The sequence below is a fragment of the Tachyglossus aculeatus genome, chromosome X1, assembly GCF_015852505.1.
Source record: "Tachyglossus aculeatus isolate mTacAcu1 chromosome X1, mTacAcu1.pri, whole genome shotgun sequence".
In the NCBI taxonomy this organism is placed as follows: Eukaryota; Metazoa; Chordata; class Mammalia; order Monotremata; family Tachyglossidae; genus Tachyglossus; species Tachyglossus aculeatus.
The window spans coordinates 118,896,325-118,910,850 of record NC_052101.1 but is presented as its reverse complement, the minus strand read 5'-3'; the positions used below and the strand labels follow the sequence as shown (position 1 = coordinate 118,910,850).

Here is a 14,526-nt window from a genome sequence, read left to right as displayed (position 1 = left end):
CAATAAATACGATTGATTGATTGATTGATTAATAATAATGACTGCGGTATTTGTTAAGCGCTTACTATGTGCTAAGCACTGTTCTAAGCACTGGGGTAGATACAAGACAATCAGGTCCTACATGGAGTTCACAGTCTACGCAGAAGGAAGAACAGGGATTGAATCCCCATTTTGCAGATGAGGGCACAAAGGCAGGAAGAACTTGCCCAAAATCGTACAGCAGGTAAGTGGCAGAGCTGGGATTGGAATCCAGCACCTCTGACTCCCAGTCTGTACCCACTAAGCGCTTTGCTACCAACTCTACCCAACCCTCACAGTGCTTATGAACATTTCCTTATGCTGGGCTGTTTCCCCATCTGTAATTTATTTTGAAATGACTTCCTGATTAGTCTGGAACCTCCTGAGGGCAGGGATAGTGTCTACCTCTACCAAGTCTATTGTATTGTCCTCTCCTAAGTGCTTAGTACAGTGCTCTGCACAGAGTAAGCGCTCAATAAATACCATTGATTGATTGAGAAAAAGGCAGTAGTTTGTAGCTGTGACAGGCCTGCTGAAAGCTTTACTGGATTAGAATTTGGTGTCTTCCCTTAGCAGGGAAAGCCTGCAGTTCTCCCTGAAAGTGTCTGAGGGGTAGAGAAGAAAAATGAGTGGGTCCTAGTACCATTTTCCCAAATTTGACACAGCAGAGTAAGGGAATGAGGAGATTCTGCTTTATACATATCTTTCCTCTGACGCACTATCTGTACATAATTTGTGTCTAATCTTCCTCTAGACTGTAAACTCATTGTTGGCAGGGAATGTGTCTGTTATATTGTTACATTGTACTCTCCCAAGTGCTTAGTACAGTGCTCTGCACACAGTAAGTGCTCAATAAATATGATTGACTGACTTTCCCTCCCTTTTCTCTCTTCTCTCACTTTCTCTCCCTCTCTCCCCATTTTCTCCGCCCCACCTCAGCATCTTACTGACCCCCTCTTTTCCACCCTGTCCACTGTACTTTAGACCACTGAGAATCAGATCACCTTTGGAGGGTGCTCAATAAATGCTCATTGGCTCCCTGAAATCCAAGCTAATTTGCTGTACGTTCTAGGTGGAATTGCCTGATAAGTTTAGGGATGGATCTAGGTTGGAGGAATGGAGGAAACTGGCTTGCTTCAGAACAGAGAACACTTACAAATGGTAAGGGGTCGACTTAGCTGAATGGGCAGGAAACCTCAAGCACTAGTGTTTCATGTCCATTTGATGGTTTGGCTCTTTAGCTTTTTGCTTTGTCTTTGCTGCTTGCTGTTGTCTGATGTCCAGCTCCCTCGCTGTCACGCCAAGCTGAAAGACCTAACAATAGGCCCCTTCCATATGACCTTTTACTATGGAAGATGAGGCCCTTCAAAACAACATGCAAAAACCAGTGAAGGACAATGTCAGAGAAACTGCCCCATATCCGAAAGGGACTGTGCCCTATTTGATTCATTTGCCACCTAGTAAGTGCTTAATAAATACAGAAGCACCAAGGCCTAGTGGATAGAGCACGGGCCTGGGTGTCAGAAGGACCTGGGTTTGGCGCTTGTCTGTTCCGTGACCTTGGGCAAGTCACTTCACTTCTCTATGCCTCAGTTACCTCATCTGCAAAATGGGGATTGAGACTGTGAGTCCTCTGTGGGACAGGGACTGTGTCCAACCTGATTTGCTTGTATTCATTCAATCATATCTATTGAGTGCTTACTGTGTGCAGAGCACTGTACTAAGTGTTTGGGAGAGTACAATACACCAATAAACAGACACATTCCCTGCCCACAATGAGTTTACAGCACTTAGTACAGTGCCTGGCAGAAAGTAAGCGCTTAACAAATATTACAATAATAATAATAATAATAATAACTACTATCATGAGTAGTCGTAGTAGCCATCATTGTCTCAGGATCTATAATACTGATTGAGTATCTACTGTGTGCAAAGAATGGCTCTTAGCACTTGGGAAGCTTTCAGAAGTATAAGACATGAATCTTGACCTTGAGGAACTTGCAATCTAATCCATTAGAAAATATACCTTGGCTTATGCTGTCGATTCATTTCCGACCAATAGTGACACCATGTATGCGTCTCTCCCAGAACGCCCCATTCTCCATCTGTCATCGTTCTGGTAGTGTATCCACGGAGTTTTCTTGGTAAAAATACAGCAGTGGTTTACCATTGCCTTCTTCCACGCAGTAAACTTGAGTCTCCACCCTCAACTCTCTCCCATGCCGCTGCTGCCCCGTAGAGGTGAGTTTTGACTTGTAGCCGATTGCCTTCCACTTGCTAGCCACTGCCCAAGCTAGGAATGGAATGGGTAGGCCTCTGCTTGACTCTCCCTCCCTTAGCCGAGACTGGTAGACTACTGGAAACTCTCCAGGTGCGATCCTGAGGGGGAAGAAAATGTACCAGATGGTCTCAAAATTTCCCTGACGTACTCCTCACTTGCCCTTCCTCTTATCCCTCCTCTCACACACATACACACCTTCACACACAGAGACACACAGAGATGGAAGAAATTGCATTGACTCCTTGGTGTTTGTGCTTCCAGAATTGTGAGGCTGCTTCTTTCAGTGCTTCTGGTTGAGGCCTGACAGTAATCAGAGCAGTTTTTCTTCTCACCCATATGGGCTGCCACTTCTACTCTACTTCTTTCTGGACTTTTTTTATTAATGGTATTTCTTAAGCACTTATTTTCTGCCAGGCACTGTACTGAGAGCTGGGATAGATACAAGATGATCAGGTTGGACAAAGTCCCTGTCCCACATGGGGCTCACAATCTTAATCTTAATCTAGGAGGCCTTCTCAGACTGAGCCCCCTTTTTCCTCTCCCCCTCCCCATGCCCCCCGCCCTACCTCCTTCCCCTCCCCAGAGCACTTGTATATATTTGTAAAGATTTATTACTCTATTTATTTTACTTGTACATATTTACTATTATATTTATTTTGTTAATGATGTGCATATAGCTTTAATTCTATTTGTTCTGACGATTTTGACACCTGTCAACATGTTTTGTTTTGTTGTCTGTCTCCCCCTTCTAGACTGTGAGCCCGTCGTTGGGTAGGGACCGTCTCTATATGTTGCCGACTTGTACTTCCCAAGTGCTTAGTACAGTGCTCTGCACACAGTAAGTGCTCAATAAATATGATTGAATGAATGAATGCATCCCGATTTTACAGATGAGGGAACTGAGGCTCAGAGAAGTGAAGTGATTTGCCCAAGGTCACGCAACAGACAAGTGGCGGAGCCGAGATTAGAACCCAGGTCCTCTGACTTCCACACTGCTGCTGGACTTCACAGAGTTCTCACACTGGCAAGGAGCCCTGCCTTAAGAGGCTCAGAAATAGTCCATCTAGACTGTAAGCTCATTGTGGGCAGGGAAGATGTCTGCTAACTCTGTTGTACTATACTCTCCCAAGGGCTTACTACAATACTCTGCATGCAGTAACCACTCGGTAATTACCATTGATTGATAATGATGGTAATGATGATATTTGTTAAGCTCTTACTATGTGTCTTGCACCGTTCTAAGTTCTGGGGTAGATACAAGTTAATTAGGTTGGACGCAGTCCCTGTCCCACATGGGGCTCACAGTCTTAATCCCCATTTTACAGATGAGGTGACTGAGGCCCGGAGAAGTGAACCGACTTGCCCAAGGTCACACAACAGACCAATGGCAGAGTGGGAATTAGAACCCAGGTCCTTCTGATTCCCAGGACCGTGTTCGGTCCACTAGGCGATGCTCCTTCTCCGTCTGGTGGTAGTTACAGCTGCTACTGTCATTGCTCCGATAACTTTACCTGCTACAGATGAGGGAACTGAGGCGCAGAGAAGTGAAGTGACTTACCCAAGGACACACAACAGACCAGTGGCAGAAGTGGGGCTTAGAACCCATGTCCCCTGACTCCCAAGCCTGTGCTCTTGCCACTAGCCTATGCTGAAGGTGGCCAAGGCTAACAGGACCCAAAGAGATCTTTTAATGGCATTTGTTAAATAAAATGAGTAATATGCATATTAAGCACTGGGGCAGGTACAAGCTAATCAGGTTGGATCCAGTCCCTGTCCCACATGGGGCTCATAGTCTTAATCCCCATTTTACAGGTGAAGTAACCGAGGCACAGAGAAGTGAAATGACTTGCCCAAGGTCACATAACAGACAGGTGGTGGAGCTGGGATTAGAACTCAGGTCCTTCTGACTCCCAGCTCATCATCAATCACATTTATTGAGTGCTTACTGTGTGCAGAGCACTGTACTAAGCGCTTGGGAAGTACAAATTGGCAACATATAGAGACAGTCCCTACCCAACAGTGGGCTCACAGTCTAAAAGGGGGAGACAAAACCAAACATACTACAAAATAAAATAGAATAGATATGTACAAGTTAAATAAATAAAGGTCTGTGCTTTATCCACTGGGTCGCTCTGCTTCTATAAAGAGATGCCCCTCTTTCAGGCCAGGCCACCATTTTGGATGCAATGGAGGCCCCAGGAAGCCAGTAGAGCAAGCATCCATGTGGTCCTACGTGTATTAAGAGAAGCAGCATGGCCTGGTGAATAGAGCACAGGCCTGGGAATCAGAGGGTGGTGGGTTCTAATTCCGGCTCTGCCACTTGTCTTCCGTGTGACCTTGGTCAAGTCAGTTCACTTGTCTGTGCCTCAGTGACCTCATCTGTAAAATGAGGATAGAGACTGTGAGCCCCACGTGGGACAGGGACTGCGTCCAACCTGATTAGCTTGTATCCCCCGCCAAGCACTTAGTACAGTGCCTGGCACACAGTAAGCATTTAACAAATACCACAGTTATTGTTATCATTATTATTATTATTGTCTCCCTCCATGTGTTTCTTCTCCCCTCTGAGTCTGTCTCTTCCCCATCCATCCATATCTCTGGGACTGTTTCTGCCTCTCCCAAACATACAAAACATGGGTTTTTGCTAGTTATTAATCATTTTGCATATCAGACCATAGCTTCTTTAGTGCTAACAACCTACTCATCGTCTATTAACAATTTGCTTATCTGAGTGTTCTCTTCCCCCTCACTCAGAATTACAGGCAAAGGCAGAAGAGCAAATTCCTACTCTAGGAAAAGAAAACTGGAGACCCAAAGCTTTCATAAAGATCCATCTTTTTCTTTTCACCAGCAAATAGCTATTCAAAGATCCTCACCTTCAGTCCAGTGCTTAGTACAGTGCCTGGCACATAGTAAGCGCTTAACAAATACCATAATTATTATCATTATTATTATTATTGCCTTCAGACCCATTCATTAAGACATTTTAACCCCTCACTTTCAGTCTCATAGCCTGGCTTGGACCCAGAAGCTAGCCCCAAAAAGCTGCATAAATCAGACACATTGAAAGCTCCATCTGTTGTAACTCAAAGCACCTTCAGGACTGTCCATATTTAAATTTTCAGAAGGCTTCTGAAAAGGTTCCACCCCATAGACTCTTTAAAAAAGCTGAATCGTGGGAGTGACGTGAATGCCCTGATGTGGTTAAAAAGGAAAAAAAAAGGGGGGGATTAAAATGTAAGAAACAATAGGTAGGATAATTGTCCACTTTTCAGGTTAGAGAAGCTTATGGAGTGGGGTCCCTGGGGATCAATACTGGGTGGTGGAAAGCCATTCAGATGGGGATAAATTGTAAGAGGACCTTTTATAATTCAGTGAGTAGGCTGAAAGCAGCCTTCTGAGCACCAGTATACAACAACATGACTATGGGCTCCGAGCAATCGGTCACGACTCAGGACAACAACCTGGAGGCCATTGTTCGGCTGCTCTTTTGAATCACTGGTTTGCTAGGCAAGGACAACCTTAACAGCTGACCAAATCCCAGACGTGATCCAGAAAGGGAGAGTTTTGCCATTTTAAAACCATGGTCTGTCCACACCTGGAGCACTGAGAAGCAGAGTGGCCTAGTAGATTGAGCCCGTGCACCGGAGTCAGAAGGAGCCGAGTCTAATCCCGGTTCTGCCATTTGTCTGCTGTGTGATCTTGGGCAAGTCGCTTCATTTCTCTGTACCTCGGTTTCCTCATCTGTGAAATAGGGATCAAGACTGTGGGACATGGACTATGTCCAATATGATTAACTTGTATCTACTCCAGCACTTAGTACAGTGCCTGGCTTGTAGTTAATGCTTAACATATACCATAAAACAAAAATACTGCACGCAAGTCTACAAGATCATGAAGGGTGTAAATAGAATGAACGTGACATTATTTTTCACCAAATCCCACAAAAGAACAAGGTGACACCAATTGAAACATAAGGTTGAAAATAAATAAAAGTAAACTTTTCTTCACAATATGAGTAATAGGGGATGCAGCATGGCGCAGTGGATAGAGCACGGGCCCGGGAGTCGGAAGGTCATGGGTTCTAATCCTGGCTCCACCACTTGTCTGCCGTGTGGCTGTGGGCAAATCACTTCACTTCTCTGGGCCTCAGTTACCTCATCTGTAAAACGGGATTGAGACTGTGACCCCCATTTGGGACAAGGATTGGGTCCAGCCAGATTTGCTTGCATCCACCCTGGCACTTAGTACAGTGCCTGGCACATAGTAAGCGCTTAACAAATACCACAATTAATAGGTACAACTGGGTTATATTTCCTGAAAATGTGGTAGTACGTGAATGGTTGTATCATTGGGTATGTTTTCTTATAAATGTCGATGTTATAAATGAGGATCTGGACAAGAACCAAGGCTGACTTGAGGGCCATGGCTTTCAGGTATGTATAAAATGATACATAGCCCTTGGCTCCACTGTTCCTGGTGGTTTTCCTGCCCACCCTCCCCACCTCCCCAATTCCCCCTTGCTCTGCCTCACTGTGGCTTTTGAATTATGGTATTAAAAAAAAAAAGAAAAAAGAAAAACTCAGCAGCAATTACAACTACCATACCATGCATAGAAAGAACACTAGCCTGAAAGTCAGAGGTCGTGGGTTCTAATCCCGACTTGGCCAGGCGTCTGCTGCATGACCTCGGGCAAGTCACTTAACTTGGGCCTCGGTTCCCTCATCTGTAAAATGGGGATTAAGACTGTGAGCCCCACGTGGGACAACCTGATTACCCTGTATCTACCCCAGCGCTCAGAACATAGTAAGCGCTTAAAAAATACTATCATTATTCTCTGGGCCTAGGTTCCCTCACCTGTAAAAATGGGGATTAAGACTGTGAGCCCCATGTGGGACAGGGACTGTGTCCAACCTGATTTCCCTGTGTCTACCCCAGCGTTTAGAACAGTACTTGGTACACAGTAAGTGCTTAACAAATACTGCAATTATTATTATTATTATTATTATTATTACCATAGCCCCCTCCAACCAGCCCTTCCCCCAGGTTGTATCCCTTCCTTTATGCTCTAGCCAAAGCCATGCTCTATCCACTAGGCCATGTAGAAAGCCATCAGAAACAAGAGAAGGTGGAAACCTTTTTCCCCTGCAATTTCAATCAGTCAATCCATCATAGCTATTGAGCGCTTACCATGTGTAGAGCACTGTACTAAGCGCTTGGGAGAGTACAGTAGAACAGAGTTGGTACACACGTTGCCTGCCCACAACGAGCTTACAGGCTAGAGGAGTCTCGCATCCCTTCCTGCCTCCGGGACATCTCAACATGGATGCCTCACCGATGCAGTAGTCAAATCAGGATATGACAAGTGTCTGGCCCAGCGTGGTGGGACTTCGGATGGAGAGGAAGAGGCAGGATCTGGAGATGTGCTGAAGAAAGTGCTGGCAGGATTTGATGACGGACTGAACATGCAGGTTGAAAGAAAGACAGGAGTCAAGGATAATGAATAATAATAATAATAATTGTGGTATTTGTTAAGCCCTTATCAGGTGCCAGGAACTGTATTAAGCACAGAGGTAGATACAAGTTAATCTGATTGGATACAGTCTCTGTGCCACATGGGGCTCACTGTCTCAATCCCCATTTTCCAGATGAGGGAACTGAGGCGCAGAGAAGTGAAGTAACTTGCCCAAGGTCACACAGCAGACAAGTGTGCTGTGTGGTATGTGCTATGAGAAGCAGCATGGCTCACTAGAAAGAGCATGGGCTTTGGAGTCAGAGGTCATGGGTTCAAATCCCAGCTCCGCCAACTGTCAGTTGTGTGACTTTGGGCAAGTCACTTAACTTCTCTGTGCCTCAGGTCCCTCATCTGTAAAATGGGAATTAAAACTGTGAGCCTCCTGTGGGACAACCTGATCACCTTGTAACCTCCCCAGTGCTTAGAACAGTTCTCTGCACATAGTAAGCACTTAACAAATACCATCATCATCATTATTATTATTATTAAGTTGCGGAGTGGGATTAGAACCCATGACCTTCTGATTCCCAGGCTCTTGCTCTATCTACTATGCCACACTGCTTCTCGATGCTAACCTTAATGAGAAGGTTGCAGGATTGAGAGTTGGGGAGCATGGTGGTGGTGTCAACTGTGAGGGGAATCTAGGTGAAGGAGAGGATTTTGAAGGGAAGATGATGCGTTCCATTTTGGTAAGGTTGAGCATGAAGTGCCAGAAGCAGCATGGCCTAGTGGATAAAGCCCGGGCCTGGGAATCAGAAGGACCTGGGTTCTAATCCCAGCTCTGCTACTTCTCTGCTGTGTGACCCTGGACAAGTCACTTCACTTCTCCGGACCTCAGTTCCCTCGTCTGTAAAAATGGGGATTAAGACTGTGAGCTTCACGTGGGAGCTCACCTCCTCCAGGAGGCCTTCCCAGACTGAGCCCCTTCTTTCCTCTCCCCTCGTCCCCCTCTCCATCCCCCCGTCTTACCTCCTTCCCTTCCCCACAGCACCTGTATATATGTATATATGGTTGTACATATTTATTACTCTATTTATTTATTTATTTATTTATTTTACTTGTACATTTCTATCCTACTTATTTTATTTTGTTGGTATGTTTGGTTCTGTTCTCTGTCTCCCCCTTTTAGACTGTGAGCCCACTGTTGGGTAGGGACTGTCTCTATGTGATGCCAATTTGTACTTCCCAAGCGCTTAGTACAGTGCTCTGCACATAGTAAGCGCTCAATAAATACGATTGATTGATTGATTGATTGACATGGACTGTGTCCAACCTGATTAGCTTGTATCTACTTCAGTGTTTAGAACAGTGGCTGGCACATACCATTAAATAAAAAGACAGCCATGTATAGATGTCCTGGAGGCAAGAGGGAATGTGAAGTTTTGGAGTGGGACAGAGGTTGGGGGTAGCAAAGTAGTTTGGGGGATCATCAGCACAGAAATGATTGTTGAAGCCATTTTTTTGTGGTACTGCTATGTGCCATTTTACAAATGAGGCAATTGAGGCCCAAAGAAGTGAAGTGACTTGTCCAAGGTCACACAGCAGCCAAGTGGGAGAGCTGGGATTAGAACCCAGGTTCTTCTGACTCCCAGGACCATGTTCTATCCACTAGGCCACGCTGAACAAATTAGCTCCTCAAGGGAGTGAGTATGGATTGAGAATAGAAGGGACCCAGAACTGAGCCTTGATGGATACCAACAGTTAGAGAGTGAGACTGAGAAGGATCGGCCAGAGGAGAGGAGGGAGTGACAGAAGACTGTGTCAGAGAAACTGAGGCTAGATAATGTCTCCAGGAGAAGGGTGTGATCCACAATACCCAAAACAGCGGAGAGACCGAAGAAAATTAACATGGAGTAGAGTCCTACAGATTTGGCAAGAAGGAGGTCAATGGTAGCTTTGGAGAGAGGAGAATTTATAAACACAGGAAGTTACGTGGGAAGCATTGATAGGTTTAAGAGGGGTTTTGGATGCATTCATGGACCAGTGGTCTATAATGAGTCCCTAGAGAGAAAGTTGGGAACATAAGGGCTTAATAAAAACCATTTTAAAAGAAGCCTGAAGCCATGTTGTTGCAGCATTCTCTCAGAGAGTCGTATCATACTCTACCAAGCACTTAGTACAGTGCTCTGAACTCAATCAATTGTACTTATTGAGCACTTTCTGTGTTCCGAGCACTATACTAAGCCCTTGGGAGAATACAATGTCACGATATAACGGACAAATTCCTGGCCCACAACGAGCTTAGAGTCTAGAGAGGGAGACAGACATTACAATAAAAAAAAAAGTATGGGTATGTACATAATAAAGGGAGCAAATCGGGGCAACATAGAAAGGAGTGGGAGAAAAGGAAATGAGGGCTTAGTCAGGGAAGAGACTTGGAGGAGATGTGCCTTCACTAAGGTTTTGAAGGCCGGGAGAGTAATTGTCTGTTGGATATGAGGAGGGAGGGCGTTACAAGCCAGAGGCAGGATGTGGGAGAGGGGTCGGCGGCGAGACAGGAGAGAACGAGGTACAGTGAGTAGGTTGGCATTTAGAGGAGCAAAGTGTGGGGGCTGGATTGTGATAGGAGAGCAGTGAGGTGAGGTAGGAGGGGGCCAGGTGATTGTAAGCACTCAGTAAGCACTGAATAAATACCATTAATAGATTGATTGATTGATGGATGGATGGATAGGGTAGAGGCAATTTTTCAGTGTACATTTCAGAGATATTTTGTAAACCTTCAAGATGCATCCAAAGTAGTTTTTTTTTAAAGAAAATAAACCATCAGCACTTTGGGTTGCACTTCATCCTTATTTTTAGTTGAAGAAAGAACGAACCAGAAATAATCTTCAAATTTTGAACTTCCTTTGAGCTACTGGAAATTTATCATTGGTTGAAATGTGAGCAACCCATTGGGGATTCTGTTTGGAAAAAGTCAAATAGGTTTTACCACTTTATCTCATTGTGGCAACTGGGATATATACTGCTCTGTTCTGTTTCTCTTTCCCATGATCAGGGCTATTCTACTTTGACATCGGCTAGTGGTGATGGTAGTCTCTAAAGGGCCTAAAATTCTAGAGATAAAGATACTTTATAGGCCAAGAAAACACTTTTTAACGGCATTCATTTTTTAGAGCGGTGAATCTGCACAAGCTGTGGCCCTCTGCCATGTCTGTCACTGATTATGCAAGTCTAGGGCCCTGGAGATTAAAACTCTTACTAAAATTAGATCCACCACTCTTGACTTAGAAGTAAGCACGATCATCAGATGACCGTCCCTGACACGTGTGCAGAGGAACGAGAAGCCTTGACAGCCCTTATCATTTGCCTTCCCCTGTGGGCCACTAGAGGTGAGGAAAATTAGCCACATAAAAGAACAGCGAGAACCTTTAGATACGTCAGCACTTCATGAAAAATGGACTGACCCAGCTTGCTCCCTTCGAAAATGAACTGCCTCCTGTCTCTCCCCTCTCCAATCCATGCTTCATTCTGCTGCCTGGATCATTTTTTTCTGAAAAACGTTTCAGCCCGTGTCTCTCCACTGCTGAAAAACCTCCAGTGGTCGCCCATCCACCTCTGCGTCAGATCGAAATGCCTTATCGTCGGCTTTAAGGCACTCGATCAGCTCTGGCCTTCGTACCTTAGCTCACTGATCTCCTACTACAACCTGAGAACAGTGCTTTGCACATAGTAAGCGCTTAATAAATGCCATTATTATTAATACTACAACCCAGTCTGAACACTTCACTTCTCTAACGCCATCCTACTCACTGTACCTCAATCTCATCTATCCCCCTGCCAACCCCTTGCCCATATCCTCCCTCTGGCCTGGAACTCCCTCCCCGCTTCATATCCAACAGACCACCACTCTCCCTACCTTCAAAATTCTCCTAAAATCACATCTCCTCCAAGAGGGCTTGCCTAAATCCTTATTTCCCCGACTGCACCCTGCTTTCTGCATCGCTCATGCACTTGGCTGTGTACCCCTTAAGCACTTTGATACTCACTCCAGCCCCACGGCACTTCGGTACATATCCTTTTATTCTGCTATTTCCCTTCTCTGTCATTTATTTTAATGCCTGTCTCCCCAGGTAGACTGTAAGCTCCTTCTGGGCAATGATTGTGTCCACCAACTCGACTGTCTTGTACTTTCCCAAGTTCTTATTGCAGTGCTCTGGACATAGTAAGCACTCAATAAATACTTCTGATCAATTGATTATAAGACAGTCATTAAAGGAGACAAAACAACATTTTTGAACCATATAAAAATTCATCTTCTCTTGTTCTTCCAAGACTATTTCTCCACTAATAGAAATCTGGAGGTCAGCTTTCTTTTTTCATTGTGCAGTCTGCTATAATCCTAGGAACTCTTATAAGAGAAATTTAAATTGACCATGTGGAACCCTGCCAATTCTGTACTTTCTCCTGGCAAAAATCACAAAGCATCATTTTCTTTAAGGAGCAGGCTCTCAACTGATCTCACAGACCTAACCATCCTTTGATTGGGAGACCACCTGAGAATTCTGACCCCGATGTCCTACAAGGAGGGTGAAATCAACAATCCCACCAACTCTCTTCCAGTGCCGTCATACGACAAAAAGCAATGGGGCCTAGTGGAAAGGGCACAGGCCTGGGACTCAGAGAACCTGGGTTCTAATCCTGGCCCTGCCACTTACCTGCTGTGTGACCTTGGGAAAGTCACTTAACATCTCTGTGCCTCAGTTCCCTCATCTACAAAATGGGAATTCAATACCTGTTCTCCCTCCTACTTGAACACAATCTCTATCCCTCATGGGGCTCACAGTCTGAGTAGGAGGGAGAGCAGGTATTGAATCTGAGGCACAGAGGAAACAGAGGCACAGAGAAGTTAGGTGACTTTGCCCAAGGTCACACAACAGATAAGCGACAGAGTAGGGATTAGAACCCAAGTCCTCTGACTCTCAGGCCCAAGCTCTTTCCACCAGATCAGAACAGTTCTATCTAGTTACGTCTGCCTCCATATAATAATAATGATGGCGTTTGTTAAGCACTTACTATGTGCAAAGCACTGTTCAAAGTGCTGGGGAGGTTACAGTCTTAATCCCATTTTACAGATGAGGTAACAGGCACAGAGAAGTTAAGTGACATGCCCAAAGTTACACAGTTGACAGTTGGCAGAGCCGGCATTTGAACCCATGGCCTCTGACTCCAAAGTCCATGCTCTTTCCACTGAGCCATGCTCCATATCTGGGCAATATAAGGAAGCAGAATGAAGATGAAGATCATTTACAGAAAAACACTTTGCCATGGAAGCCTTGTTGCCCCCATGGTGATAGAGGCCCAAAGACATCATTCCTCCATGGGCTAGGCTGGATGTTATATGGTTGGCTGGGCTAATCATGAGTTTGGGGGTTTTTTGTTTGGTTGCTTTTTTTATGGTATTTGTTAAGCATTTACTATGTGCTAGGCACTATATTAAGTACTGGGGTAGATACGAGCTAATCAGGTTGGACACAGTCCCTGTCCCACACAGGACTCACAGGCTTATTCCCCATTTTATAGATGAGAAGTTAAGTGACTTGCCCAGGGTCACACAACAGACAAGTAGCAGAGCCGGGATTAGAACCCAGGTCATTCTGACTCCCAGGACCGTGTTCTATCCACCAGGCCATGCTGGGTTAATTGGAGGAGGCTTCATTTCTTATGCTGATAGTCTAATTAAGCAAAAGGGACTCTTCCTGAACCTTATATCTGGGTGTCACCTTATTAGCCTGCCAGAAAAAAAGGGGAAACTTTGATGGTATGAGTAATAACAGGTGGAAAACTGGTCTTCAAACTTGAAGAAGGACCCAAATCAACTCCAAAGGAAGAGCTTTCCAGGAGAATAAGGATGAATTCAAACCCCACCTTAACGTGGTCATCCATTGGGTATGCCCAACCCAAAGTAAGGTGTCTTCATCAACAAGATATCAGGCTCCCAACAAAACTGAAGGTTTTCGGAGCAGAAATAGTGTCCAGCTTTCTCTACTGCTGCAAGGCCTTTACCTACCAAAGATATCTAATCCAAGTTCTCGAGCAGTATCGATAGCCTCACCTATAAGTGGTATTAATAACGAATGGAGGAGCAGTCATAAACCAAATGAAGGTAATCAGCATGCTAGCTTTGAAGCAATGCTTGTTAATAATTACAACAATAATTATAGTACATATTAAGTGCTTACTATGTGCTAAGTACTGTAGTAAGCACTGTAGTAAGTAATAATAATAATGGTATTGTTAAACGCTTACTATGTGCCTACCACTGTACCAACATGGTAGGGTAGACACAAGATAATCAGGTCAGACACAATCCCTGTCCCACATGGGGCTCACAGTCTAAGTATGATTACCTATGATTACCTTATATCTACCCCAGTGCTTAGAACAGTGCACATAGTAAGCACTTAACAAATACTATTATTATTATTATTTAGGAGGGACTAAGATTTAATCCCCATTTTACAGATTGGAAAATGAAGCCCAGAGAAGTGAATCGACTTGCCCGAGGTCACACAGCAGGCAACTGGCAGAGTCGGGATTAGAATCCAGGTCCTCTGATTCCCAGGCCTAGGCTCTTTCCACTAAGCCACACTGCTTCTCTACACCTCCTCCACATGACAGAGAAGCAGCGTGGTTGGGAGTCAGAGGACACGGGTTCTAATCTCGGCTGCACCACGTCTGCTCTGTGACCTTGGGCACTTAACTTCTCTGTGCC

At 44.9% G+C, this 14,526-nt stretch overlaps 1 non-coding gene across 1 annotated transcript; it reads right to left on the bottom strand.

The window, feature by feature from the left end:
* Window positions 1-2,269: 2,269 nt before the first annotated feature.
* Window positions 2,270-2,407, bottom strand: LOC119920425. The gene has a single exon (XR_005448171.1). It is a non-coding gene; the product is annotated as a small nucleolar RNA SNORA7 (small nucleolar RNA).
* Between the last annotated feature and the right edge of the window lie 12,119 nt (window positions 2,408-14,526).